Below are 6,125 nucleotides of genomic sequence, written 5' to 3'. Positions count from 1 at the left end.
ACCGAAAACTATGAAATTTTGTGCGTTAGGAAAGAGTCCCAAATGTTTGGGGTTATTTATCGACCACCGCATGGTAGCATACGCGAGTTTCTTGTTTTTTTCGACAAACTGCTCTCGTTTGCGAGCAACAATGCATATAGCCTAACTATAGGTGGCGATTGAATATTGATGTATTGAAAGATTCAGCGCCTGCTGTTGACTTGCTACTCACACTGCAATGTAATGGGTTCCGCAATGAAATCACTGCGCCAACCTGTGTTACCACTGCATCCACATCTTTGCTTGACCTGTTCATCACAAACACAGTTGCTGAAAACGTAATTTCCCGCGTCATAATCTCCGATTTGAGCGATCATCTGCCTATCATGCTAATACTTGAACAGCAATCAACGCTTAGAAAACGAAATGAAAACATACCGAGACATATCAACACGTACACTTGTTGATTTTAGGCAAAGACTTTTGCTCATAAATTGGAGTGAGGTAACGGCCCTTACAAATGTGAATAATGCGTACGATAAGTTTCTACACATATTTAAACAGTGTTATTACGCTTCCTTCCCAGTTAAAACATACCACGGGTGCAAGAGGGCTCGCAAACCGTGGGTCACTCGAGACTTGCTAAAATTAATCAACGTGAAGAACAGGATGTTTGAGGTATTCCTTAAGACACGCAACAGCGAAACGCTGCGGGAATTTAAATGTTTTAGAAACAAATTGAACAAAGCCATTTTGAAAGCAAAGGAAGAATATTTTAGAACAATTTTCGACAATGACTGCCTACGAAAGAGTGACGTAGTCTGGAAAAAATTAAATAATCTCTTGAATAGAAAGCCAGTATCAGACGCCGTTGACTGTATGGTGGTTGATAATGTGTTACTAAGCGGCGAAACACTCGCGAACAGTTTCAATGATTTTTTTGTACAGATAGGAAGCACTGATACTTCCCCGGTTACTTCTGTAGATGTTCTCAGAACATCACAGTCTTTCTTTTTTCAGCCTACTTCTGTTTCTGAGGTGATAACCCTTTTTTCCGGCCTTCGAAATAGTCGTAGCCCTGATGCTGACGGATTAGTAATCAAACCCGTTAAGTACGTACTAGATTTGATTGCCCCTGTCATCGCACACATATTTAACAAAGCAATCTCATGTGGCGTTTTTCCAAGTAGCATGCGAGTTGCTAGAGTCACAGTAATTCATAAAGGAGGCGACAAAAATAGCTTCTCCAACTACCGTCCAGTCTCAATATTGCCAGTTTTTTCGAAAGGCCTTGAGAAAGTTATTAATACCCGCATCGAGAGCTTTAGTAGAAGATTTAATCTCTTAACTACCTATCAATTCGGATTTAGAAAAAATCGTTCTTCAGAGGATGCACTCTTGCTTCAAAAAGAGCTCATATTAGAAAACATAGAAAACAAGACATTGACAGTAGGACTATATCTCGATTTTAGCAAAGCCTTCGATCGTGTCAATCATGCTATTCTCTTACAGAAAAAGGAATGCTATGGTTTTCGGGGAGTTGCATCACAACTTCTTCGCTCCTACCTAGATGAAAGACTTCAATTTACCGAAATAGGCACTCACAGATCACGTCTGCGGCGTATCTCTTGTGGAGTACCACAAGGCAGCATTTTAGGGCCAACACTTTTCCTCTTTACATTAATGACATAATAAAATTAAACACCACGTGTCACTTCATCATTTACGCCGACGATTGCACCGCATTTTTTAAAGGCCATGAATTATGTAGCATTCAAGCTGAAGCAAGTGCGTTCTGCTCGAAGCTGAATGACTGGTGCAAGGCAAACAGCCTTGTATTGAATGAAGCCAAAACTAAGTGTGTTATATCGTGCTCGCGGAGCGCTGGCTGTAGTACCTAAGGAGCTTGTCCTAGGTCCGTTCACTGTTCGCATTGAAAAATGCGTTAAAATACTTGGCATCATCTTCAACGAGCACATGTCATGGAATGACCAGGTAAACGCGGTTACGTTGAAATTGGCTAAGTGGTAGGACTAATTAGCCGTCATCGACACATACTGCCAGCTACAATAAAGAGATTACTTTACGACGCGCTTTTTAATTCCCACCTATGTTACTGCTTCCTGGTATGGGGTAAAACTACAGCTCTTAATATGTCAAAACTGAGCGTGTTACAAAAGAAAATGGTTCGACTTATTTCAAATGCTCCCTTTCTAGAACATACCGCCCCTCTTTTCAAACAGCACCAAATAGTGAAAATATCAGATCTATATACCTACAAATTGCTATGCTGCTACAAAAAGGCAGCACTCGGGAAATCGGACACATTTATTAAACTCGCGAACCTTAAACAAAACGTAATTTCCTATCATGTTCGATATCAACCGCCTTGGCACGTTCCGTTCTCACGCACACACTATGGAACGCAACGCATCCAAGACATCGTCCCAAGAACATTAAACTACTTCGAAACGCAAGGAACAGATGTTTTATTTCACACAAAAAAAAGAAATTAGAGGTCTGTTCACGTAACAATTCAAACTTGCCTTTTCCAATATTGGAGTATACATGTATTTCGCAAGTTGTGTTTTCCTTCGTTATTCATATGCTGTATGCATATATATATATATATCTATGTGTATATTATGCGCATGCATATCTGTACGTAACTGCGCATTGTACATTTTAAGTACTTGAAGTGCTTAGTATATTTCCTTGCATTTTTTTTCCACTTTTTTTGTCTTCTTGTAAAACCTTGTAAAACTAGTGTACCTGCGCCCGTAGTGAACGCACTACGGTATCAATGTGTAATTGTGAGCAACTATTAATATGCATTTTTTTTTCACTTTTATCAAGTGCTGTACCCTGTCGTTCCACCGCCGATGGGTGGCTGGGGCTTTGTCAAGCTGTCATTGGACAGCTTCTTTCCCGGCCACCTTTTTTCACCGTAAATGTTCTTGTTTTTGGTGAAAATAAAGTTCTTTGATTGATTGATTGATTGATTGATTGATTGAAATTTTTGTAGTTGTTCATGCTAATCATCAATGAAAGTCTATTTCTAAAGAATGTCTTTATAGAAAGTACCGTAATTATGGGGTGATTAGCAATCATATTTTGACCAGTGTGACATGAATATGGATGAAATCGAAATTCATACGTGCTCACTAGACACCTCTTTAGGACGTGCATGATTCCCTTTCGGAGGCCATCCGCTGCTTTGAGGGAACAAATGATGACAGCGATTCTGTAGGAGGTGAAAATTGTGGACACACTGTGCTCGACGGGCATCGAAAGGTTGAAGCGCGAAACTTAGATGTCGTGCCTAACATAAATTATGAACAATCGTCTTTCCCTGTTTTTATGAATCATACGACGGTTGTGGCTGATTGTCACTTACTTCAGAGAGATTTATGCTACTCACGTTGCTTACATACCAGTGTAATACGTGAGAAACATGTTGTTGGTGATGTATGGTAAATGTAATGTGGCCCTATGTTAATTTTCATCTTTTTAAGGAATCAACTAATCAAGTCATGAGGAAAGTAGTGCGACTATGAGGGGCGACGTCTGTTAATGTCCTAAAAAAGTAAAAGCAGAGCAAGTCGTAAAGTCTTAAATGAACAGAATTCTCATGTTAAGTGCTATACTGCTGCAGCCCTAACACATAATGAGCGATTCATTTCTAATCTCATACAGGTATGAAACATTCGATTAATAACAATAGTTATGATTACCTTCCCGAGTTATGAGGCATTCGGGATGTTACTATGGTCTCTCTTGTTTCTACGCTATGTAAACATCAATTATGTTTTTTTCTGAGAAACGTTAATGTCTTTACCACTATTACTCACCGTTCAATAAGAAAGATTATGTACATAACTGTGAGTGTTATTTGTGAAATTTTCATAATTTGTGGATACCTTGCTAACGCTACTTAAAGAGACACTAAGGGAAAATGACAACATTGGTGAGAATGACCTTTTCGCCTGCATTGGTGTATCACTGCTTTTTGCGCAACAATGAATGTATTTCTTGCGTCTAAAACAGCGACCGAAAGACTCTGGTGTCGCTTCTCACTTTGAATCTCCCGTGCCGAATAGAAAACTTGGCGTCACCACCTCGGCTGCCAATTTGTGTGAATCAGCGGGGCGTCCAAGAGCTCTACGGCCGTAATATATCGCAACAACTTTGGCTTCATCATCATCATCGGCCTGTCTACGCCCACTGCAGGGCAAAGGCCTCTCCCATGTTCTGCCAATCAACCCGGTCCTGTGCCTTCTGCTGCCACGTTATACCTACAAACTTCTTAATCTCATCTATCCACCTAATTTTCTGTCTCCCCCTCACGCGTTTACCATCTCTTGGAATCCAGTCAGTTACCCTTAACGACCACCGGTTATCCTGCCAACGTGCTACGTGCCCGTTTCCATTTCTTCTTCTTGATTTCAACTATGATGTCCTTAACCACCGTTTGTTCCCTGACCCACTCTGCTCTCTTCCTGTCTCTTAAGGTTACACCTATCATTTTCCTTTCCATCGCTCGCTGCGTCGTCCTCAATTTAAGTTGAACCCTCTTTGTAAGTCTCCAGATTTCTGCTCCGTAGGTAAGTACCGGTAAGATGCAGCTGTTATATACCTTTCTCTTGAGGGATAGTGGTAGATTACCATTCATGATTTGAGCATGCTTGCCGAATGAGCCCCATCCCATCCTTATTCTTCTAGTTATTTCACTCTCATGGTTCGGCTCCGCGGTTACTACCTGTCCTTCGCATGCAAGAGGTCCGTGGTTCGAATCCCAGTGCCGGACAATTCCCAACCGAATTTTAAAAAAATCCGCGTGATGATGGAATTGTGTAAAAAGGCCTGGGGTGCAGCCTCACTGGCGACCACAGCCAGCAATGCACTCCCTCACCAGAGCAGGATTGGCTACCCTGGTGTAGTACCTGGCCACTACCTCCCACATGAATACACCAATTAACCCTCGGCCCTCAGTCCCCAGCGGCTGCGAAGCAACTGACCAAGGCGGCGGCCAGACCTGCGACGCAGCGGAGGGTGCTAAGAATCTCTGGGTCCGGACAGGCCGCCATTGGAATCTGAACTTGGCTACGTATAATGCTAGAACTTTATCTAGTGAGGCGAGTCTAGCTGTACTATTCGAGGAATTAGAGGGTGTTCAATGGGATGTAATAGGGCTCAGTGAGGTTAGGAGGCCACAAGAGGCATATACAGTGCTGAAGAACTTTGCCTTATTGCACGTTTATTATTCTCAAATTTATGTATGTCGCTTTTCATCTGAAATAGAGGACCTGATGTCATTTATTTAGGCACCCACAGAGCATGACAGAGGGTGCCGCTACCATTTTATTGCGATAGCAATTATATGGACACTCTCGGCGGATTTTTGCCGTTGCCGTCATCGTCAGGTTCCGGATATGCATATGTATGTATGTATAAATTAAAGCCAGAGATAAAAATAATTAAGAAGAATAAATTCCGAAGCGCATGACCGGGGTTTCGAACATGTGACCCCTGGCTCCACAGCTTGCTGCCTTAGACAATTACGCCATGACTCATTCGTTATCCAGGATAGTAATGGCAGAATGCAAACGCACGCGGCGTTTGGTGAAACACCCGGGACGCCACAAGTGACGAAATTTAAATTATGCGAGACGCGGGCCATGCAGCAGGGTTGCCCGCGCTGCGTTTGCGTCGAATCACGACCCACGCTTGTTTTCCATTTTGGGGTTGTAGCGCGACATCACTCGTGGCCAGTTGGCCAGGGAAAAAGAAGAGCGTCCCGTGGCTCGTAGTGGCACGAGCTAGTGGGAACGCTTTAGCTCTTGTAGGCTTATGCCGCAGGAAGGAAGAAACGAGACGGCTGAACCAAAATCACACTACATATGTTACACCGCGACCAGTATCCTGAGGCGAAATTTACAGCGTAAACGCACAAGACACCCACGAAAAAAAGAAACGTACGACACAACCTCTGACTAACAATGACTTTATTGTTTCATACGCCAATGAATATATAAGCCCAAGGTCAACTTACAGCACATGCGAACACAACAATAGCTCTACAAAACGTAATAAGGATGGTATTGTATTAGATACGCGAAATATGAAATCATATTCAGATGGGTGCA

This window comes from Rhipicephalus sanguineus, unplaced genomic scaffold, assembly GCF_013339695.2.
Source record: "Rhipicephalus sanguineus isolate Rsan-2018 unplaced genomic scaffold, BIME_Rsan_1.4 Seq621, whole genome shotgun sequence".
Taxonomy (NCBI): Eukaryota; Metazoa; Arthropoda; class Arachnida; order Ixodida; family Ixodidae; genus Rhipicephalus; species Rhipicephalus sanguineus.
This window is presented reverse-complemented; position numbering follows the sequence as displayed.